Here is a 25,427-nt window from a genome sequence, read left to right on the forward strand (position 1 = left end):
TGTTCTATCTAGCTTTTAAATTTCCTTTTCATTTATGACAAAATATTTCTATTTCACAATAGAAAGATAAAAAGTTACATCACCAGGGTGCCACATCCCTGTCCTTGCCTCCTTCCTCTGCTTTATGCCACCCTGTCCCTGCCATCCCTCACCCTGCCAACCTGACCCTGCCACCCAGTCACTGCCAGCCCTCACCCTGCCACAATGTCCCCACTATCCCTATCCCTGCTACCCTTTCCCTCTCCACCTGACTCTGACACCCTGAGCCCACCATCCTTCACCCTGACCCCTTGTCTCCACCATCCCTGTCCCTGCCATCCCTCACCCTGCCATCCCTGTCCCCATCATCCCTCCATCCCTGCCACCCTGTCCCTGCCTTGCCCCTCTTCTTCAGGCTTTGCGTATCTCTTTAAATAATTGTGATCTTCATCTTGTCACCATTTTTGTGGGCCCCGTAGAAAAAGGGGATGCAAAGGTTGTTTTCTGCATTCTGCTGTGTAGCACACAACGGCTCCACGATGTGCTGCTCAGTGAGGTTCTTGTGGGGCAAAGTCACCCCAACCTCCTCTGCACGCTAACATCCAGGCTTACCTCTAGAAAGCTATCCTGTTCCGTGGTATCTTCAAGTTCCCAGGGGCCTGAGGTCGACTCAGCAGCTGTCAGGAGTGTTCCCTCTCCTTTATTATGCTTGCCTTCAAGCCGGATGACTTGCTCCTGCAGCTCCACTAATTTCAATTTCAGGTCTTCCTTGTCTTGGGTCAGCTGGCGAACATATTCCTCTTTCTGCTCATATCGTTTTCTTAGCACTGCCCTCTGCCTGTGATACAGGGCTATGTAATCTCCAATCGTGTCTGTCTCCCCCGAGAGCAAGACACACTTATGCTCTAATTCTTTAACACGTTCCTTGAGGTCTACTTTTTCCTGCATTACTTTCAGGAAGCACTTCTGAAGCTTGTCCATGGCCACCTGTGTGATCTGGTGGCGTTTTACAAAAAGATAGTCACCCCTGCTCCCAGGGGCCAAGGCACTGTCTAGGTCCTGTGGGGTAGCTAAAGTGGACTTAGACGCTGCCTCATCATTTTGCTCCACTACTTCATCTTCTTCTTCAGGTTGAGCCACGAGGCTCAGCTGGGCCTGTAGCTGCTGATTTTGCAGACTGGTGACTTCCAGCCGCTCCTGGGTCTCCTTTAATTCCCGCAGGGCCATCTCCAAGGCCATCTTGCCTTGGATCTCTCCCTGCTGCAGTTGTTCCAGGAGCTGGGTGTGTTTTAGCAGCTGCCTGTGCAGGTCCTCCTTGTCGGATGTCAGCTGTTGGTACGCCCCCAGGTGCTGCTGATATGCGGCCGCGCACTGTTGCAGGTGGGCCAGGCACTGGTCTTTCTGCTGCTGCAGTCCCCTAGCTTCTTGTGTCTTCCCCTCCACCATGTCCTTTAGTTTGCCAAGCACGTCCTGCAGCTGGCCCACCTGCTTAGTCAGTTGGGTATTGATATGCTGTTCCCCGTGCAGGGCGCTGGTGAGTTCAGTGTTCTTGTTGGTAAGCGCATTGAATCCACCCTGCAGCTCAGCCAGCTGCTCCTTCAGCTGGCTGTTCTGCAGGAGCGCGCGGCTAGTGTTGGTAAGGTCCTTGTCTATGGTTTCGAGAATCTTTTTCCGATTCTCGGCCTGTTGGTTCCATACTTCGGCCTCCCGCTCCAGCGCCCTCAGCCGCTCTCCTTGTTCTTGATTGAGGCGACTTAAGCGCTCGTTTTCCTGCTGCTCGGCCCGCAGTTGTGCTGTTAGGTCCTCCAGCTCTTTTGGTGACTGCTGGGCCTCCGCCTGCAGCAGCTGGTCGGCCTCGGATGGTCCTGCTGGAGGCTGTGGAGGCAGCTGGCTCTTCATTTCATCCATGAGCGGTTCAGAAGGCCGCAGGCGGCGGGTGAGATCTTCACACTCCGCCTCTTTCTGCCTCACTGTCTGTTGCGCATGGGCCAGAGCTGTTTGAAAATTAGCTTTCTCAGCTACCAAGATTCCAATAGTTCGAACATGGTCCTGCAGCTGTTGCTTCAGAGTTCTTCGTTCTTCTTCCAGCGCCTGCTGGCATTGTTTCTTCTCCTTTTTTAGCTGATTAACTATCTCTTGATGTTCCTTTTTCAACTCTTCTAGTTCTTTCCTGAGTTGGTTATTCGTTAAATGGCTGGAGTCCAGGGCAGTAACTAACCGGTGGTACTGGCTCTCCAGATTCTTTACATCAGATGTGAGGCCCTTCTGGTTGGCACTGGGTATAGATGCTGACCCACGAGAAAGTTGTAGGAGGCTCTCGGCTGTCGAAAAAGTTTTGGTTTTGTCTTCAATATTAGGGCCATTGTCAGCATATTTCTGAGATGTCATGACACTGGTAGATGACATAGATGACACCATCTGCAGATGGTGCAGTGGTCGAGTAGTCTTTGGGCGCCTTCCACTTTCCAGTGAGGGGAGCGCTGCCTCATTAAGGTCAGACACTGGGACCTTAAGGATGTCCTCAAATGAATGACAATCCTTGGCCGTGGTTGTTTTACTGCCATTTTGACTTTTATTCTTTTTCTTCGCTCCAGGATTTCTCTTTTGCTGGTGTTCGAGAAGTATTTTCTTGCCTACAGCCAATTTGTGCTGTCGGGTCTCTTCTGACATCACGGGGAGGGGACTGGGAAGGTGGGGGGACCATATCACTACGATAATCGGATCGAGCAAGCACTGCGACTACCTCCAACGATCACTCACAGCATTGTGAGCCAGAGGACGCAGATCCCTGGATGCCAGGCAACCTGGAACGTGGGCGTGGCCTAAACGCTCCCATCCCATTGGCCACTGAGAAAGATGAAAGGGAAAGGGGTGTGGTCAGCTCCCGTGCTAGCCCTGAGGGACAAGTGTAATAACAATGACCAACACCACCCACTTGGGGGGTGGGGCAGGCCTGGTTCTTGCTGGGTGTCCATTACAAAATTATAGTTATCTGGAGGACCTAAGACGGACGCCGCCCTCCTGCTGCTGCTCAGACCCTCGGACCCCAGGGTTCAGGAGGTGGGTGAGGGGCAGGCAGCAGGGGACAGCACATCACTATAAAGTCCCTTCCCTGACTCCACACAGTGCTGTCCCATACTTTCAAAGTGTAGAATCACCTCCAGGGTATCCCCCATCCAGCCCTCCAGACAGCCCCTCTTCACCCACACACACTCCTTCCTTGGAGAGTTCCTGATCCTGATAGTGTATCTGACCCCTCCCAGCCAGATCTAGTCTCATCTCCTACTTCCCAGCTTCTGATCTCATGGTACCGCCGAGGTACCCCCTTCCCCTCAGAGCAGCTCTCGGTCCAATCAGCTTTTTTCCTTCCATTCTTCTCCAGGATTGCTGAAGTTGCCGTGGGGCCTTCTGATACCCCGTGAGTATATATGTCCCCCCACCCCCACCCCCACCCCCACCATGAACAGCAGCCCATCCACCTCAGCCCTCTTCAAGGTCTCTCTGCGCCGCCGCCCCCCCCCCCTTTTTTTTGTAAGAAATGCAGAGATGGTTTTATCATACTGTTAAGAGAAAGGTAGGCAGCAAGAGAAATGTTGCTATTGCTGTGCTGAAATCGGTGTGGGGACAGACAGACTTTTATTGACTTTACTTGGGATTTCGCTGATAGTTGTTCCTTTCTCATGGGCCTTGTTGATTGGTGTTTCTTTTTCAGACCACGGATTGAATTTCGAGCAAGTGGGAACATTTCAAGTGCTCTTTGCAGCATTTCAGCCCTGGCTTCCTCATCCACTGGGCGACTGGCATATCATTTTCCCACCACACTCCTTAAGGGGCAAGGGCGAGTTCCTCTACATTCGCCCATGACAGAACAACAAAATCAATCCTAGTTTTAGTGGGGTGAATCTTCTTGCAACTGCTTTAAGCAGAGGGTTAGAGGACAGTCTTCAGGGAAATGGTGGGGTCTCACTGAATACAGAAGTAAAATTATATATAGCATTTGAATTTCTTGATTATATATTCTTCCTTCTATTTTGATCTTAAAAGCAGCATATATTAAGATTTGTAGAAATGGAAATTGCTTCATTTAGTATTAGAGATAGTCTAATGATTAGAAAAGTAAAGCCCCAGAGATAGTTAAAAAATTCTGATGATAGTCGAGAAGGAAAAAACAATAACAAATAAAAGAGATAAATAAATATTTTACTTTTTGCCAGTTTTAATAGCCTATCATTGGAAAATTCAAAGGAATCTATCAAAAATTACAAGAGGAGTTGGGTGTGATGGCTCACGCCTATAATCCCAGCTATTTGGATTGGTAGAATCACTGTGAGGCCAGCCCAGACAAAAAGTTAGTGAGACCTCATCTCAAGCAATTAAGCTGGGTGTGGTGGCACATGCCTACCTTCTCAGCTACTCAGGAGGCCTAAAAAGGAGAATTGTGGTCTTGGCCTGCCCTGGTAGAAATGTGTAATCCTATTCAAAAAATAATTAAGGCAAAAAGGACTGGAGGCATGGCTCAAGTGGTAGAGCACCTGCCTAGCAAGTGAAGCCCTGAATTCAAACTCCAATACTACCATAAAAATTATCAGAAGCAATAATTTCTCCTACTTGTGTACGTGAAACACACTGTAAGATTTATCTTTATTTGTACATACATTATGGAATACTAAAACATATAATAACAAGAGTCTGTTTTCGTGTGTGCAAACATTGAATTACTGAGCTAGCTCAAAACATACATTTAAGAAAATAATAAAATCCTAAAATAAAACAAGAATAGCTGAACAGATGGACTGCTCCAAGTTGAGAATTTTAAACAAAAAACACAGTAATTCTCAACTAAACATAGTGCATAGGTTTATGCATCATTGATGCATTATCAATTGAAGTTGTAACAATAGAAAATAGTTTGATAATTTGCTAGTCACCCAGAGATCTACAAGGCTGAATATAAATCCATAAATACATATATGTTTGCATTAAATATACATTCTATCATATCAAATCCTTTTAGAACATAAATCAAAATATGATAGAATTGGGTTAAAGGAAGACAAATTGACCAGGAGAATATAACTGATTTTTCATAGAATGAATGCAAGATAAAGCAGGAACTGTGTGACAACTGGGTAATTCTGCTCTTAACTGGCCTCCCTCTGCCTCCTGCCTCATCTGAGCTTCCTGTGTTCTGGATGCTAAGTGTACTCACACCTGCCACATCTCTTTCTTCTCTGTACAAACATCTAAAGGTGCAGATCCTTGTTTTGCTGTGTGTTGCATCTGGCGAGAGAATGATATTTTCTGAAAATTTGGGTACAGGCTTTTGGTCACATAGGGGCTGCAGAAATAAACTGACAATAGACAGATCAACAGGAGAAAAAACATACAAATTAATAACATATGTATGAGCAGGGGAACTACATAAGATATGAAATGTGAAGAAGGGCCACATGGTTGAGGCTTCAATGCAGTCTTCATAAAGGGAGAAGGAAATAAGGGGTGTAGACATTTTTAGAGAGGTGGGGAATGATTTTTAGGGGAAATGTATGGGCCCAAAGACCATACAAAGACCTCTGGGCTCTAGGTGTGGTGTTTGAGTTTCAGTCTCTTCTGAAAGCAGTTAATTCTTCTGTAAATGACATTTCACAGCAATTACCTTCCTTCTAGGGAGGAAATTTGTGTAGTCAAATAAGGGAACTTCAGGAGAGAAAGGATCAAAGATGATACAGACTGGGGATAAAGGAGGGTCCCAGAAACCTTGGTTCCCACACTGTTTCTCCAGCTCAGCATGTCAAAGCACCACATTTTGGGGGTATTGTCTTCTGAGCCCCAACAGTGGGAAGACCCTAGATGCATGCTTCATCACAGGGCTACACTAAGAATATTGGGTACTAACTGAGTTCTATCAAAATGGTATTTTCTAATTTGCTGTTTCTTGGAGCAGATTCTTTGGTAGTCTCAGGCGGAAGGTGTGGATGGATTTGGTTGACATTTTGATTTGAGAATTCATGTTTGCTTACAATAAAGACTCACATATCAAGTCAATTTTTTGGCAGTTTTGGGATTTGAACTTAATGCCTGACACTTGCTAGGCAGATAATCTAAATACCCAGCCCTTTCTGCTTTCATTATTTTTGAATTAGGGTCTCATATTTTTACCCAGGCCAGCCTGGACAGCAATCAGCCTCCTTATGCCTTCTGCATAGCTGGGATTACAGGTGTGTACCACCACACCCCTGGTTTATTTTGTTGACATGGGCTCATGCTAACTTTTTGCCCAGACTAGACTTGAACTGTGATTCTCTCACTCTCTGCTTCAGAAGTAGCTGGGATTACAGATGTGAGTCATCACACCTGGCCCTAGATTTATATTTACTCTATGTACTGCAGTGAGGTTGACACTGTTCAGAGGGTTAAACCTAAAGATATATGAAGAACTAGAGGCAAACAGAGTCACATATGAATCATGTTTCCTTAATAGCAACAGTATTTTAATTTTTCAGGAAATACAATAGTATTTTTCAGTCCCTTGGCTCTATTGGTGTGACTTCCCACCACTCACAAGACCTGCACCAAGGTTTCTGGGAATTTCCATGGGTTTTCCTCATAGGAACTCAAAAACATGTCCTTCCAGTTAAATCTGATGCTTCTCATTCCTGCTTCTCCTGCTCCAGCTCCCACCAGTCTCTTCCTGTCCTGTGGGTTAGACTGTGAAGGTAGCATTCTGGCACCTTCAAAATATGCCACATTGGCCAGAGGATTGTCTTGAGCTGATGACATTGAGGAGAAGCAGACACAAGACAAGCTCTCTGCCCATCCCATATTTGCCATAAACATATGAAGGTGGGTGTTCCACTCCTCTCTACCAGCAAAGGACAAAGGCTGGTCACTGAAGTCAACTTTATTTACTTCTTAAAATATTGTATTAGCATTATGTGGGGGTCCATTGTGACATTTCCACACACGCATACATTATATGCCAATTTGGTTCATCCTTGCCATTGTTCTCCCTCTTCCCCAACTCCCCTTCTTAAAATGACTTCAATAGGTTTCAACGTGCCATTTTCACATGTGTAGAACATATCAACCATATTCACCCTCCTTTACCCTCTTCATTTACCCTCCCCCTCTCAGTCCTCCCCGCCCCTTAACATGACCTATTTTACATTCCTGTCCTCCGTTGTTTAGTCTCTGTTCATTGCTCAGTGGGATTTTGCCATGGTATTTTACCTATAAATATATTTATATTTTTACCCTTCCCCCCAAGCCTGTATTATTCAGTAGTTTTCAGTATATTTTGTTGTGTCTTGTTCTCACACAGATGTGATGAGTTTCAATATTATTCAGTCTCTATCATTCTTTTCTTCTTTACCTCTCCCATAGTCTCCTCTAAAACACCTGTCCTTAGAAACCATCATTTCTCTAAAAATTCTGATTTTTTGTTGAAGGTGGCATATATACTAGAGCTGTAAGTCACCTTCTGTAGGGATTTTTTTTTTTTGGTGGTACTGGGATTTGAACTTTAGCATTTGATGCTCTATCACTTGAGCCTCTCCGCCAGTCCCTAAGTCACTTTCTGGAGAATTACTAATTCCCTGAGTTTTCTCCCTTGTACAAAGGAAATATATAGTTGATAAACTGATTTTTTTCTCTTATCAATTTGTCTTTTATTATAGGGGTCCTGATTCAGAACTCAGAACCAGGGGGGAGGATTTATTTTTTTCTCTCCTATAATTATGTCAACATGAGATCTTACAGGGTGAGGGTGGGCCCTAATCCAATATGACTGGTGTCCTTGTAAGAAGGGGGATTTGAGCACAGACATGAGCACATGGGGAGCCTCATGTAAAGATGAAGGCAGAGGTGGAGGTGATGTAAAGATTGCAGCAAAATTTAGGTGTGTATGATCATTCACACTTAGGCAGCGCTCTCTCAGCAGACTCCTCAGTGCCCACTGGCTGATACCACTGACCATTTAGAATTGCTCCAATATTTCCAACTCCATGGGTGAGGACAGACACCATAAGTGAAAGTGTGGTCTCAATTCACATTTAAGCCTCAAGGGCATCCTTGTATGATTGCATTGCTGTGAAACTTACGTTACCATGTCATTAGGGAATTACTTTCAGCATCCAGTGCCAAATACAAATGCATAATCCATTCCATTCATTCACACATTTGTTCTACAAACAGTTTCATTCATACACTTATTCAAGAAATAGTTTCATTTGCATATTCATTCAGTTCATAGTTTCATTTGTACATTCATTCCGCAAATAGTTTCAAAATGAAAAATTTTAATATTTAAAATGGTATGACTCATCTCCTTGATCATTCTTTTCCAAATGGCAGGGAATGAATATTTCTTCTTCTTTTTTTAATCCCAACATACTAGAAATAGGTTTTAATTGATTGACTACTTCCGATGGCCTGTATTTGGGTTTAGAAAATTATACCATGTCTATATATTTAATGCAACATAGGAAACGAGCCAATGATTTCTGAGATGTGGGGATGTTACTCACCATGTTCACCTAGGCAGTTCTCATTTGTATCATGTCCCAGAAGCCCTATCCCTTCTTTTTTAAGAATAAACTGAAGGAGGACTTAGAAATCTTTCAAAATGAAGACGGCATCTGTAAAAATATAGTTTATTGCTGTTTGTTTTTTAAAAAAGAACTCAATCTAAAAATTCCATTTTCCTCCTTCTGCTCCAATTCAGTTGTTTGTCCAAGTGATTTGCATTTCCTGGCATCCCTGTGGCTTCCTTCACACCTTTTCCTGGGCTGATTAGCACTTGTCACTCAGTCATCTGCCCTTCCAAATCAGCAGCATCCCCATCCAAATTAAAAGCTAAATGACTGGCTGTTCCTCTGGCTTTCACATGGCTAATGTGAGCAGTCTGCAGCACTCTGGTTAGTTGATTTTAACTTCCCGTCTTCTGTGGATCTTATCTCCTGCAGTAGCACAGGGCATTTTTGTTTTGGGGACTCAGTGCAACAAATGCTCATTTTCTCATGGACAACCAAATATCCAAACTCCAGCCATAGCAGTTTTGGGGCCTGTACCAAATGGGGAGTGGCAACACTGGGGGCCAGTGCTTCTACTACTCTAGTGCAGCTTCTTTGATCTCATTTCTACTTTGAGTATTGGAAAAAACACAGCGAAGACAAGTGTGCTTCTTATAAACAAAGGAGAGAGCTGGGTGTGTAGTTTAGCGTTGAGCATTTGCCTCTTAGAACACATGGAAAGATACTAGTTTTTAGGATCCATGAGGTTCTTATTGATCATTACATTCCTAACTCTCCCTAACGCCTTGCCCCTCTCTCATGCGCCTCTGCTAGCTACCCCAAATGCCTGGGATTACTCAATAAATATTTATGGAATTGACTGAATAATTATCATAAAGTCATGGTAAAAAAAAATAACACATTTCAAGGAATTATTTTTTTGAAAGAAGCTTTAAAGCAGAGACAATATCTCATTTAGGTTATTAATTGTTATTATTAGTCAGACTAAACAATATTCAGAGGACACTTTTTACTTGCCTAACAGAGCTAACGATACCATTTTCCTTCTCAGAATGGCAGTCCAACTGCTTCATGTAAAATACTGGGAAATGAGCCAAATATACCACTCTGACTTCAAAATTCTTATGAAATTTGCAACAATTCTAACAACAAGAAAGCACCTCTAAAATCCAGAACTCATTTTCTTGTATAGCTTCTGTTAGACTGAAAAAGGCACAGAATGGATAGGTGGAGAGACAGCTCAAATGTCAGCTCAGGGTTTATCTGGAGAAGAAGCCCTGTGGAGGGGTCCCCAGCAAGAGAACTTGTGCCCACAGCCACTTACAGACTTGAATAGGTATAGGAGGTGGGGGGAGAAGTCTCGGGAAGGGCACTGGGCAGGAAAATTCTCAATGGCCCTCTGAGATAATGGCTTAAGGGTAGGTCATTTCTTCTAGGCCAGGTGGGGAGTTTCTAGTAAATAGCTAAATGTGGAAGTTTGTTTTTCTTTAGAGCTGAGTGGAGAGTTTCCAGTAAGTCACTTTCAAGGTGTGTGTGGGGGTCAAGTTCTAACATGACTTCCTTTTGTTCACCCTGACATTATGATTTGATATTTGTGCAGATTTAGGTTGAGTTTTATTAGAAATAAGACTCAGGAAACAGTCAACATGATTAAAAGTTTTACTTCTGCAGAAGGGTGTGCCATCGACATAGGTCTGATAAGCAAGCACACCAAATGGGAAGTCCACTGGGGTTTTTATCCCTGAGACAACACTGCCCCCTTTTCTGATTAGTAGGAGTCAGGGTTCACATCTTTCTCTATTAACTATAGATAAGGTAAAGGGCAAGGTTAACATTTAACATTCTGGTAAGCCACAAGTTAAGCAAGCATAATGCGCTGCTGCTTTAAAGTGGATTTACCTGGGTTGTTATTTATTTGAAGGAAAAAACAAAATATCCCTCATCCTCCCTCCCTCGCTTCCATCCCTCCCTTCCTTCCTCTCTCTTTCCTTTCTTCTTTCCCTTGCCCCCATCTTCCTTTCATTTTGATGCATTTCTGCTGATTCTTATCTTATCTGACTGGTGGATGACAAACTTTGACAAATCCTCAGACCTGCAAGATGGTTTGCTCCTGAATATGGAGTACAAGGCTCTTCTTCCATCTCTAGGTTCCCTTGTGCTCCTGTCTCTCCTCACACTTGACTCTCCCCCTGTACTGTGCCCTTTGTGAGAATGCCAATGGAGTCAGAGACTCTCTGATTAGAAAGGTTAAGACAAGTTACCTGAAATTTACCTTCTTCCATAAGTGTGAGGTAATAATACTGCCTGTGCATTAAAAATGACCTATATCACATGTAAGACACTGCCGGGCCATGGATTACACTGTAAATATTAGCAATTATTATCCCACTAAAAAGTGAGCACCATGAAGTATGGTATATATCTATTTGTTGTTATTGTTGTTTGGGGAATTTACAGCTTATTGAGGTATAACTGACATTCAATAATCTGCGCATATTTAAAAGATACAATTTGATGTGCTTTGACATTGTAAATTATTGTTATAAGATAATAAACATATCCATCACTTCCAAAAGTTTCCTTATCCTCCTTTATAATCTCTGGCCTCACTCACATCTCTAGGCAACCATCAACCTACCTTCTGATGCTACAAATAAGTTTGAATTTTCTAGAACTTTGTGTAATAGAAACCATACCATCAGTTCTCTTGTTACTCTTCCTTCACTTGGCATAATCAGTGAGATTCATCACATTGCTGTATCAGTAGTTCTTCTTCCATATTGTTGGGTTCCACATATATACCAGAATTTATTAATTCACCTACTAATGAATATTATAGGTGTTTCCAGTTTGGGGCGATCAGAAAAAAAAGATTCTATAAGCATGCATGGATAAGTTCTTTTATGAACATATGGTTAATTTCTCTCAGGCAAATGGAATGGCTAGGTTGTTTGATAAGTGAGCCAGCAAATTGACAACATTAATCAGAATTCTCCAGAGAACCAGAGCCAACAGGGTGTGTGCATGCATATATGCATGTGTCTGTGGTGGCCGAGGAGAGAGAGAGAGAGAGAGAGAGATGTGGGGGCAGTTTTTAAGTATTGGCTCATGCAATCCAGGAGGTTGGCAGGTCTAGAACCTTCAGGGTAGACAGGCAAGGGACCCAGGCCAAAGCTGATATTGTGGTTCAAGCCCAAGGCTGTCTGCTGGCAAATTCCTTATTGCTTGTGAGAGGTCAGTCTTTTCTAGTCAAGTTTCTTAGTTAGCTCAAGCTTCTATAACTAAGTATCATAGGCTGGCTTAGATAACAGACATTTATTTCTTACAGTTCTTGAAGTCAAGAAGTTGGAAAGATAGGTTGCCAGCCTGGGAAGCTTCTACTAAGGGCCTTCTGTCTAGGTGCCTAGTTACAGATGACTATCTTCTTGCTGTGTCCTTACATAGCAAAGAAAGAACGACAGCTTCCTCCTCTTATAATTCTATAATGGGAGATCCTCTCTCAGGCCTTTAAGTAAACCTAATTACTCTCCATAGTTCTCACCTCCCAACACCATCATATGGAGGGTTAGGTTTCAACAAATGCATTTTGGGGGGACAAATATACTTAACATAAGACCTTTAACTAATGGACAAAGCACACCCACACTTTGCAAAATAATCTGCCCTACTCAAAATACACCAATTTAAATGTTAAGCTCACCCCAAAACCACATTCAAAGAGGCGTCTAATAGAACAAATATTGGACACCAAGGCCCAGCCAAGTCAACATTTAAAACTAATCATCACAAGTCTATCCCCTGTCACCCTGGTTCTCGTGTATCTCTTTAAACTGCATTTAATCTCCAAATAAAGGTGATAACCAGTTCACAATTCTACTTAACATGATAAAACTATTATGCATACAAATTAAAATGTAGTAAGAAACCTACTCCCCAAGAACAGTTGCAAGATCCTTGGTTGATGTTTGCTCTTCTCGATAGACCTACCTTAAACACTTATATAAAGTTAGCAATACTCAACTATTATGACCTAAAGTCAACACATCTTGTGTTATATGATAAGGGGATAAGAGAAGGAAGAAAATACACAGACAAATGTATTCATAACAAAATAAAAAGAAATATTCATAACAAAATCCTCAGTTCTTAACTGATCATGAGGTTATAGCTTATATTATAACTACCTTCTTCTGCTATCAAATCCATGTTCTCTGTGCTATCTGCTAGCACTTCATTTGATCATAGTTCTTTATCTGGTGGGTGACACAGTCTTCACTGCTAAAGTTGCTGGGTCATTCTTACCTGAATGGGGTTCGTACAGTTTTCCCTTGACCTTAATCACAGAGCATGGTAATACTGAGAGTCACTTTAGGGTATCTCCTGCACTCCCCTAAAGACAAATTCTTCCCTACCTCCATTATGAAGTAGCAGTTTGATTTCCTCTGGTACTCGGGACCATCATGGTAAAAATTCCCTTCCTCATCTGCTGATTCAGAAGCATGAGGAGTCCTAGTGGACTAGTGGCACTTTTAACTTCCAATTAAAGGAATCATTGTCATTTCTTCCATGGAAGCCTTCCTCCCTCTAGGACTAAGATCTCTTAGGTCAGCAGAGACCAAAGCTATGGGAACAGGGAACAAAAGTTTTGTTCATGGGTTATTAGGGGTATTAGGAAGTAGTGCCACACCACATCCATTTCCATCCCTTGATCTCTGAACCCGTGCATATTGACTACAGGAAAAATAGCACCTTACGTTGAACACTGATTCAGTCTTCTCTTTGCCCCATCCCTGCAAGGTACTGTCACATAATAGGTGTGGCATCTGAGTCTCCAAAAGACCATGCCACTCTTCTTTCAAGCCAGATGCTTCTGGGCAATGAGGAACATGGTAAGACAGTGAATTCCATGAGCATGCACCCATTGCAGGACTTTAATTGCTGTGAAGAGAGTTCCTTGACCAAAAGCAATGCTGTATGGAATATCATGACAACAGATGAACCATTCTTAAGTCCACGGATGATAGTTCTGATAGAAGCACTGCATGCAGGGAAGACAAATCTGTATCCATAACAGGTTCCTATCCTAGTAAGAACAAAATGCTGCCACTTCTATGATGTAAGAAATCCACTGTAATCAACCTGCCATCAAGCAGCAGGCTGATCCCTCTGGAGAATGGTGTCATATCAGGGACTGGGTGTTGGTCTTGGTTGACTCATCAGTAGATATGGCAGGACTGGAGTTGGTAAGTGGAAATCCAGGTTGCCAAGTCAATATGTACCATCTATCACTGCTCCCATGGCCATTTTCTTTAGGAACCCACTGGGCAATGACAAGGATGGCTGGGAAACAGGCTGACTTAAGTATCCAGAAAGTATAATCCTATCTACTTGATAATAAGAACCCTTCTCTGCTGAGGTCACCCTTTGGTGAACAGTCACATGGTACAAATATATTGTCATTTTTTTTTTGCCCTTTCACTAAAGTCCATGCACACACCTACCTCCTGGAAATTATGACCATCAGTTTTCTTTTTTTATTTTATTTTATTATTCATATGTGCATACAAGGCTTGGGTCACTTCTCCCCCATACCCCCACCCCCTCCCTTACCACCCACTCTGCCCCCTCCCTCTCCCCCCAGCCCCCTCAATACCCAGCAGAAACTATTTTGCCCTTATTTCTAATTTTGTTGTAGAGAGAGTATAAGCAATAATAGGAAGGAACAGGGTTTTTGCTGGTTGAGATAAGGATAGCTATATAGGGAGTTGACTCACATTAATTTCCTGTGCATTTTTGTTACCTTCTAGGTTAATTCTTTTTGATCTCACCTTTTCTCTAGTTCCTGGTCCCCTTTTCCTATTAGCCTCAGTTGCATTTAAGGTATCTGCTTCAGTTTCTCTGCATTAAGGGCAACAAATGCTAACTAATTTTTTAGGTGTCTTACCTATCCTCACCCCTCCCTTGTGTGCTCTCGCTTTTATCATGTGCTCAAAGTCCAATCCCCTTGTTGTGTTTGCCCTTGATCTAATGTCCACATATGAGGGAGAACATACGATTTTTGGTCTTTTGGGCCAGGCTAACTTCACTCAGAATGATGTTCTCCAATTCCATCCATTTACCAGCGAATGATAACATTTCATTCTTCTTCATGGCTGCATAAAATTCCATTGTGTGTAGATACCACATTTTTTTAATCCATTCGTCAGTGGTGGGGCATCTTGGCTGTTTCCATAACTTGGCTATTGTGAATAGTGCTGCAATAAACATGGTGTGCAGGTGCCTCTGGAGTAACCTGTGTCACAGTCTTTTGGGTATATCCCCAAGAGTGGTATTGCTGGATCAAATGGTAGGTCGATGTCCAGCTTTTTAAGTAGCCTCCAAATTTTTTTCCAGAGTGGTTGTACTAGTTTACATTCCCACCAACAGTGTAAGAGGGTTCCTTTTTCCCCACATCCTCGCCAACACCTGTTGTTCGTGGTGTTGCTAATGCTGGCTATTCTAACAGGGGTGAGGTGGAATCTTAGTGTGGTTTTAATTTGCATTTCCTTTGTTGCTAGAGATGGTGAGCATTTTTTCATGTGTTTTCTGGTCATTTGAATTTCTTCTTTTGAGAAAGTTCTGTTTAGTTCACTTGCCCATTTCTTTATTGGTTCATTAGTTTTGGGAGAATTTAGTTTTTTAAGTTCCCTATATATTCTGGTTATCAGTCCTTTGTCTGATGTATAGCTAGCAAATATTTTCTCCCACTCTGTGGGTGTTCTCTTCAGTTTAGAGACCATTTCTTTTGATGAACAGAAGCTTTTTAGTTTTATGAGGTCCCATTTATCTATGCTATCTCTCAGTTGCTGTGCTGCTGGGGTTTCATTGAGAAAGTTCTTACCTATACCTACTAACTCCAGAGTATTTCCTACTCTTTCCTGTATCAACTTTAGAGTTTGTGGTCTGATATTAAGATCCTTGATCCATTTTGAGTTAATCTTGGTATAGGGTGATTTACACGGATCTAGTTTCAGTTTTTTGCAGACTGCTAACCAGTTTTCCCAGCAATTTTTGTTGAAGAGGCTGCTATTTCTCCATCGTATATTTTTAGCTCCTTTGTCAAAGACAAGTTGGTTATAGTTGTGTGGCTTTATATCTGGGTCCTCTATTCTGTTCCACTGGTCTTCATGTCTGTTTTTGTGCCAGTACCATGCTATTTTTATTGTTATTGCTTTGTAATATAGTTTGAAGTCAGGTATTGTGATACCTCCTGCATTGTTCTTTTGACTGAGTATTGCCTTGGCTATTCGTGGCTTCCTGTGTTTCCATGTAAATTTCATGGTAGATTTTTCAATCTCTTTAATGAATGTCATTGGAATTTTGATGGGAATTGCATTAAACATGTAGATTACTTTTGGGAGTATCGACATTTTTACTATGTTGATTCTACCAATCCATGAGCATGGGAGATCTCTCCACTTTCTATAGTCTTCCTCAATCTCTTTCTTCAGAAGTGTATAGTTTTCCTTGTAGAGGTCTTTCACATCTTTTGTTAGGTTTACACTTAGGTATTTGATTTTTTTTGAGGCTATTATAAATGGAATTGTTTTCATACATTCTTTTTCAGTTTTCTCATTGTTAGTGTATAGAAATGCTAATGATTTTTCTAAGTTGATTTTATATCCTGCTACCTTGCTATAGCTATTGATGATGTCTAGAAGCTTCTGAGTAGAGTGTTTTGGGTCTTTAAGGTATAGGATCATGTCATCTGCAAATAGGGATATTTTGACAGTTTCTTTACCTATTTGTATTCCTTGTTTTCCTTCTTCTTGCCTAATTGCTCTGGATAGGAATTCCAGTACTATGTTGAATAGGAGTGGAGATAGTGGGCATCCTTGTCTGGTTCCTGATTTTAGAGGGAATGGTTTCAGTTTTTCTCCATTAAGTATAATGCTGGCTGTAGGTTTGTCATATATAGCTTTTATAATGTTGAGGTATTTTCCTTCTATTCCTAGTTTTCTTAGAGCTTTTATCATGAAATGGTGTTGGATCTTATTAAAGGCTTTTTTTCTGCATCTATTGAGATGATCAAGTGGTTTTTGTCTTTGCTTCTGTTAATGTGGTTTATTACGTTTATTGATTTTCATATGTTGAACCACCCCTGCATCCCTGGGATGAAGCCTACTTGGTCATGGTGAATAATCTTTTTGATGTGTTGCTGAATTCGGTTTGCCATTATTTTGTTGAGGATTTTTGCATCAATGTTCATTAAGGAGATTGGCCTATAGTTCTCCTTTTTGGAGGTGTCTTTGCCTGGTTTTGGGATAAGTGTAATACTGGCTTCATAAAATGTGTTTGGCAGTTTTCCTTCCCTTTCTATTTCCTGGAACAGTTTAAGGAGGGTTGGTATCAGTTCTTTAAAGGTCTGATAGAATTCAGAAGAGAATCTATCAGGTCCTGGACTTTTCTTTTTGGGGAGACTCTTGATTGCTGCTTCAATTTCATTTTGTGTTATAGATCTGTTCAGTTAATTAATATCCTCTTGGTTCAGTTTTGGATGGTCATATGTATCTAGAAATCTGTCCATTTCTTTAAGATTTTCAAATGTATTTGAATATAGGTTCTCAAAGTAGTCTCTGATGATTTCCTGGACTTCCATGGTGTTTGTTGTTATCTCCCCTTTTGCATTCCTGATTGTACTAATTTGGGTTTTTTCTTTGCCAGGGGTCTATCGATCTTGTTTATTTTTTCATTAATTCTTTGTATGTTTTTTTGGTTTCTATTTCTCTCCTTCTATTTGTTTTTATTTTTATTATTTCTCTCCTTCTATTTGTTTTGGGATTTGCTTGTTCTTGTTTTTCTAGGAGTTTGAGATGTATCATTAGGTCATTGATTTGGGATCTTTCAGTCTTTTTAATATATGCACTCATGGCTATAAACTTTCCTCTCAGGACTGCCTTAGCTGTGTCCCATAGGTTCCAGTAGGTTGTGTTTTCATTTTCATTGACTTCTAGGAACTTTTTAATTTCCTCTTTTATTTCATTGATGATCCATTCTTCATTAAGTAATGAGTTATTTAGTTTCCAGCTGTTTGCATGTTTTTTGTCTTTACTTTTGTTGTTGAGTTCTACTTTTACTGCATTGTGATCAGATAGTATGCACGGTATAATTTCTATTTTCTTATATTTGCTGAGACTTGCTTTGTGCCCTAGGATATGATCTATTTTGGAGAAGGTTCCATGGGCTGCTGAGAAGAATGTATATTTTGTAGAAGTTGGATGAAATGTTCTGTAGACATCAACTAGGTCCATTTGATCTATAGCATATTTTAGATATTGGATTTCTTTATTGATTTTTTGTTTGGATGACCTATCTATTGATGATAATGGGGTGTTAAAGTCTCCCACAACCACTGTGTTGGCATTTATATATGCTTTTAGGTCTTTCAGGGTATGTTTGATGAAATTGGGTGCATTGACATTGGGTGCATACAGGTTGATGATTATTATCTCCTTTTGGTCTATTTCCCTTTTCATTAGTATGGAATGTCCTTCTTTATCTCGTTTGATCAATGTAGGTTTGAAGTCTACTTTGTCAGAGATAAGTATTGCTACTCCTGCCTGTTTTCGGGGGCCATTGGCTTGGTAAATCTTCTTCCAGCCCTTCATCCTTAGCCTATGCTTATTTCTGTCTGTGAGATGGGTCTCCTGTAAGCAACAAATTTTTGGATCTTCCTTTTTAATCCATTTCGCCAAGCGGTGCCTTTTGATGAGTGAATGAAGTCCGTTAACATTAAGCGTTAGTACTGATAGGTATGTGGTGATTCCTGTCATTTAGTTGTCTTAGTTGTTGAAGGTTTTATTGTGTATACCTAAGTTGAGGTTACTCTCTACCGTCTTGCTTTTTCTTTTCCTGTGGTTTGGTGCTGCCTGTCTTTTCATGGTTAAGTTGGGTTTCACTTTCTGTGTGCAGAATCCCTTGAAGAATCTTTTGTAGTGGTGGCTTTGTGGTCACATATTGTTTTAGTTTCTGCTTATCACGGAAGACTTTTATTGCTCCATCTGTTTTGAATAATAGTTTTGCTGGGTAGAGTATCCTGGGGTTGAAGTTATTTTCATTCAGTGCCCAGAAGATCTCACCCCACGCTCTTCTTGCTTTTAATGTTTCTGTTGAGAAGTCTGCTGTGATTTTGATGGGTTTACCTTTGTATGTTACTTGTTTGTTCTCTCTTACAGCCTTCAATATTCTTTCCCTAGTTTCTGAACTTATTGTTTTAATGATGATATGTCGTGGGGTAGTTCTATTTTGATATGGTCTGTTTGCTGTCCTGGAGACCTCTTGCATCTGTATGGGAATATCTTTCTCTAGATTTGGGAGGTTTTTCGTTATTATTTTGTTAAATATATTACACATTCCCTTCGCTTGCACCTCTTCTCCTTCTTCAATGCCCATGATTCTCAAGTTTGGTCTTTTGATGGAGTCAGTGAGTTCTTGCATTTTCTTTTCACAGGTCTTGAGTTGTTTAATTAATAGTTCTTTGGTTTTTCCTTTAATTACCATTTCATCTTCAAGTTCTGAGATTCTGTCTTCTGTTTGGTCTATTCTGCTGGACTGGCCTTCCATTTTGTTTTGCAGTTCTGTTTCCTTCTTTTTTCTGAGGTTTTCCATATCCTGGCTGGTTCCCTCTTTAATGTTGTCTATTTTTGTCCTGAGTTCATTTATCCATTTATTCATCGTGTTCTCTCTTTCACTTTGGTGTTTATACAGTGCTTCTATGGTTTCCTTTATTTCTTCTTTTGCTTTTTCAAATTCTCTATTTTTGTTTTCTTGGAATTTCTTGAGTGTCTCCTGTACATTTTGGTTGACCCTATCCAGTATCATCTCTATAAAATTCTCATTGAGTACCTGTAGTATGTCTTCCTTTTAAATTATTCTTGTGGGCTTCATTGTGTCCTTTAGCATAGTTTATCTTCATTTTGTTGGAGTCTGGATCTGAGTTTCTGTTCTCTTCATTCCCCTCTGGTTCCTGTACTAATTTTTTGCTGTGGGGAAACTGGTTTCCCTGTTTTTTCTGTCTTCCCATCATTGTCCTTGGTGTTGTTACTGTCCCTGTACTATGTGCAATTAAGTATTTTCTAGCTTGTAATAATAACAATGGTAATATTTAGAATGGAAGGGTGAGCTGAGATGGAAAGCAAGAAGTTAAAGAAATGGGAAAAATAAATACACAGACTGGAAGGAGAAAACAGAACAAGATATCAGACAAGAAGGTTTCAAAGGTATAAACAGGGAGCTTTAGTGTACTAATCGGACAGTAAGCTGAACAGATATTAGAGAGACAGAGAGAGGATTGAAAATCAAAAATAAAAAAAAAGATAAGAATAAAAATAAAAAATAAGTAATTGTAGAAAAATCCATATATAAAAATGTATTAAAATAAAATGAAAAAATAGAAAATTTAAAAAAACCAAAAAACCAAAAAACCAAAAGACCTCCAAGTTCAAATGCAATGAAGTTTCAGTCTTAATAATTTGGGTGTCCGTCTCAGTCTCCAATCCTGAAGATGGTGCCTCAGATGTTGTTCTGTAGTTGTCTCATCAAATAGGATGCATAAAGTAGAACAAAACTACACACACACGCACAAAAAGAACCCCACCAAGTGTCCCAAGTTCAAATGCAATACAGTTTCAGTAAGTTTTTCAGCTTGCACGTGTAATTCGGTTGTTCTCTCATCAAAGGTAGTGAGACAAAGAAAAAAAAAAAGAGTCTGGAGACAGTTCTGAGAATGGTATCTGCAGCTGTGGCTTGCCTGCCCGCTGCTGTCAGCCTGCTGTTGCTGGAGGCGTTATTTATGCAGATCTCAGGGGTGAACTTAGCACTCACCTGGCCCTGCAGGCCTTGTTTACTCAGATTTCTCCTGTGCATGAGTCTCTGCTACAAGCTTTCCCCTTTCCAAGCACTGGGAAAGTTGACACTGCACCCACGTTGTCAGGCCTATGTGTTTATTTACAGTTCATGTGGGAGGTGGGTCTTCCCCCCTCTCCTGTGCAGTTTTCCTCCCACAGCCACTTTCACAAGCTTTCCTGCTCCTGATTACTGGGAGGTGCTGCTGCTTCTGCCAGCTGCCACATTTGTTTACAGCTCACATGGGACGTGGGTCTTCCCTCCTCTCCTGTGGAGTTTTCCTCCCTCTGCCACTCTCACAAGCTTTCCTGCTCCTGGTTGCTGGGCACACCCCGCTCCCACCAGAGCCTCTTCGGCCCGCCCGGCTTGTTTATTTACAGTCCCGGGAAGGATTCCCTTCCCCCAATCTTCGGCGCTCAGTGCGCCCCACCCTCTTTCCCGCGTGTCTTTATTGCTCTTATTGCTTATTACTCAGTTTCTCTTTTTTCCCCAGGTGGAGGTTGGTCTGTCCAGGGGGCTATGCTGCTCTGTCCCAGGCTTGTCTGTGGGAGTACCGCATACCGTGAAGCTCACCTGGTCTGCGTCTTCCCAAGCCATCTGGGCGCCGGCAATTGGCGGCCCAGGGGCCCTCCTTGTTTCTCCGTTTAATGTGAAGTGGAGATTCTCTGCACCGGCTGGAGGTGTGGAGGGGTCAAAGTAATGCCTCTTCTCAGTGATTATGCCTTCACATCCCTGACAATACAGACAAACCATTGGTGACAGACCCTGAACTGGTTATAATCTCACATCTAGTCCATTTCTCCTTCAAAGCCATATGCACTGCTCAAAGTTCTGCCTGCTGGGAGGGTTTCCCTTCATAACTCTTGTTCAGGAATGCCCTGCTGGCCTCCACTCTCGAGTAGTGCCTATGTACGACATAGCACCATCTGTAAACCTGGCCTGAGTCTTCTCTTCATCTCTCAAATGACCATGGGCATCATTCCATGATGCCATAGGTGCAGGCTGGGAAACCCTTGCCATTTGACCCACTTCTTCATCGAACTTACTTGTACCTTGGGTCAGATAGCAAGGTAACTTGGTGGCCAGTGGTTGAATGTTTGGTCTCTACTAAAGCCACATAGCCTTAGGCTAAAAGCTATTGCTCAAAGGGAGAATAGTTATCTGCAGAGGATGGCAGGACTTTGCTCCAAAATCTTGATATATATGTTGCGGTTCACTTGTGAGTGCCTGCCAGAGTCTCTAAACAGTATTCTTACATGTCACCAATGCTCCAAGCACCTTGGATGTGTTGGATTCACAGCAACTTACAAAGAATTGCGGAGCCTTCTGGGTCCTGCTCAGAACTAGAAGCTTTTTGATCACTAGATTAATGGGATGGAGTAACACAGCCAAATGAAACATAGAAAGCCCACTAGGCATATCTTTTTTCTTGTTTTGATTTTTGTCTTGCTTTGTTTTGTTTTGTTTTATATTGGGACAGGCCTGTACTTCTCAGAAGGAATATCTTAACATGCCCCAAACCAGTAGATCCCCAGAAATTTAACTGAGGTAGAAGGACCTTCAAATTTCATCAAATTTAATGTCCACCCTCTGGCATGAAAATGTATTAATGCAAATCCCAGAGTATTGGTTCCTCTCGGTCACAAGGTCCAATTGGCATAATGCATCATGTTGAGGATCAGTGTGATATCTTGGGGAAGAAAATGGTGATCAAGATCCTTGTGAAGTAAATCATGACAAAGTTCAGTAGAGCTGGAAAGCCCTGAGATAGAGCAGTGACAGTATATTGCAGGCCTTCCCAGCTGAAAGCAAATGAATTCTGGTGGGCCTTGTGGACAGGAATGGACAAAAGGGCATTTTCCTGATTAGGTGCATAGCAGGTACCAAGGGATGTATACATTTGCTCATGCAGTGAAACCACATCTGGTACAGCAGTTTAAATTGGGGTGAATACCTGGTTACATTTTTGAAAACTACTGTTATTTTCCAAGGCGCATCTCTATCTTCTTCACAGGCCAAGCTGGAGAGTAGAGTGTGCACATGGATGGGAACCACCCCCCCCTGCATCTTCCCAGTGCTTGATGGGGGCACTGGTTTCTGCAATCTCTCTAGAATGCAATATTGCTGTTTTGCTTTATTATTTTCTTAATTATAAGTAGTTCCAGTAGCTTCTGCTTGGCATTTCCCGTCACAGTAACTTTCACAAGTCAAGGAATCAATAGTAAGATTCTGCCATCTGATGTCAAGGTGAAACTGGGCAGATAATCACAGGATGAATTCAGGAACTCCACTGGCTCACTGTAATACATACCTGATCTAAATTCCATTGATCACCTGGCCCCCATAAGCCCCTCCTCTGACAATTGAATCACAGTAACATTTTGGGTGGATGAATTGTGACTGTTTGGAACAAGTGTTCAATAACTCCAGAAAAGTCTTGTCATTTCCTTTTCCTTGGGGAAAGTCACCCAGTAAAATGCTATCAGTCCCTTTTTTTAAATTAATCTTTTCTATGCTATATTTGACTTATTAAATGTTGATACCAATCTTTCATTGGAAAGTCTTTGTATTCTATCAGATATGTGCTCATGAGGTTTACTGTACTTTTTTTGGTGGGGTGTGTTTTTTAATGCTATTTTGAAATTATCAGCAAGTAAGACCAAGATTCAATTTATTTTGCTAGAATATGTGTGCTGCAAAAGTGTGGCACATACAGGGTCATGCTGAGGGGCTCAGACTCTTTGGAACATTCCAAATGCTAACTGGGTATAAAATAATTACTACAACCTACCTTTCAATTAACTCTTGCAAAAACATAGTGTTTATTTGCCCCCATGATCCTCTCAGGTACATAAATTGTCCACAAAGGAAGTAGTGATCAGTTTAACTTAACATAGGTATTCAAGAACACAATTCTAGGAGACTACATTGACTATAAATGGCAAACCCATGAACATTTCAATCTGTAACATTTCAGTTACAGGTTTTCCTTAGAGGCTTTCAAGAAAAACTATGTTTAAGCAAAGGGTACAAAATCCTCCTCTTTCTTGCCTTCTTTAGCCCCATAAAAGAGAATCACAGAATTTCAAACCAAACTTTAACCATCTAGTAAAGTCTTTAATGAAGAGAAAAACTACAGCTTCCAATTGTAAAATGACTTACATAAAGAGAGGGAGCTAATAATCTAATTCGTACAAGGATATAAAATCAAGTGGACATAGATCAAACACTGCCCCACCCACTATCACTGTTTTTTGTTTGTTTGTTTGTTTTGTTTTTGCAGGAGTTAAGACACAAATTTAAATACATCATTGTCACCAGAGGAATACTTTAGCAGCTAACACCTAACTGCTCAAGTTGGGTTTTCTGTCTTCCTTGCTAAGAGGCACATACTTTTAACATTTTCTAAAGAACTGGGATGTGAAAGATAAAAATGGCCCTAAAATAAGAATCAAATATTCATTATTTACACATAAAAGCATTATTCAACCAGACATCAAAAAATGCACCTGGGATTTTTTTTTCTCAGATCATAATGGTGTACTTGAAGACAAACATGTTGTCTTAATCGTCTTTGTTTCTTCTGTAACACCAAGTATGTTATTATAAAAAATACGTATGTACAAACACATATTGAAATTATAAAAGTAAACTTTTCCCAGGTAGTGTCTAGTGCCTAGACTTCTGGAACCAAAAGGCACAATCTGCGAGACAGCTGTGAAAGGAAGAAATGTATAGCGATACATAGTTCCAGAGAGGAAAATGTTAACCTTTGGCTGCCCGGCACACTGACCCTAGAAGCTGGGGGCCGGAGCTATTCCAATCAGTGTCCAAGAGATGGTTTGTGTGACAGACACCATCAGGTCCTTCCTAAGTTGGCTCTGATTTTCAAAGCGGTCAGAAGCAGTTGACAGAGATCGCCCGGGTGGTGATTTTGGGTCATTTCGACTTCTTACAGGTAGGTCCCCACCCAGGCAAGAGCTGGGTTGCAAAGTGGTGCAAAGGCACAGGGGTGAGCAGGGTCGGGCCCAGCAGCTTGGAGCTGAGAAGCTATTTGTGGAGGAAAGACAAGCAAAGCAGGCCAGGGTCCCTGCTGTCCCTGTCTGGGCAAGTGTGGTCCGACGGCTTTGTATGCATCCCTACTGAAGGCGCGCTTGAGTGCGTGCACGACACCCTCCCTGAGCCAGGATGGGGCTCTCCCTCCTGATGTAGGGGACCTTCCACTGCTCTGTGGACCCCACCAGGCGGCTGACTAGAAACGCCACCTTTCAGGGTGTCGCTGGAGAATCTGGCCTGGAAGAAGTTTATGTAAGAGGCCGCTTGGATCAAATACCCTGACAGTCGGCTCTGTAGCCATTAAACGTCTAGAGGGAGAAAAGCTGCCCAGGCGGACAGGTGCAGGCACCTGCCCTAGCAGGTTTGCTTTCTCGCACAGCAGGCGCCGCACCTGGTCCGTGAGCTCCTGCTCGCCCTGCGCAGAGCACAGTTCTGGGTCAGGAGGTCCTGCACCAGATGACCTCCTGCGCATCCATCCCCATGCCACACCGCAGGCCCCGGTTCCACCCGGCTCCATCAGTCCCTTTTGTGAACGCTGGGAGAAAGAGTAACAGTATAAATGTTTAGCACTGTACCTGAGTCCTTTCTCAAAGTGACCCTGCCTCTTCTTTATCCAAGGGGTTCTGGGTCTATAACCAAGATCAATCTGGGAACTGATTTTGGGTCTTGACTGTTTTTATGATTCACTTGGTCACTTGACCTAGAAAACTCTTCTGCTCCTGCAGATCGAGTTAACATTTAGTAGATTTCCTAACTATTTCACTTCTAAAAACACCATGATCAACATAACTACCAAGGGATACACTAGTCAATTTGTTCTGACTGCTGGCTCTATTGTCCTTTACAGTGACCACACCCACCTTGGCAATAGAGTGATGATGCCACTTGCCCTCTGACACCATGGGATCCAATACTCCTGCTGCATCTGGGTTTCCCAATTTAGTGGCCACAGTTCACACTATAAAGAATGGAGAAGGC

The 25,427-nt window shown here is 41.9% G+C and overlaps 1 pseudogene; it reads right to left on the reverse strand.

The window, feature by feature from the left end:
- Positions 1–552: 552 nt before the first annotated feature.
- LOC109676531 (golgin subfamily A member 2 pseudogene) lies at positions 553–24,966 on the reverse strand (annotated as a pseudogene).
- Positions 24,967–25,427: the final 461 nt, after the last annotated feature.

The sequence above is a fragment of the Castor canadensis genome, chromosome 2 (assembly GCF_047511655.1).
Source record: "Castor canadensis chromosome 2, mCasCan1.hap1v2, whole genome shotgun sequence".
Lineage (NCBI taxonomy): Eukaryota > Metazoa > Chordata > Mammalia > Rodentia > Castoridae > Castor > Castor canadensis.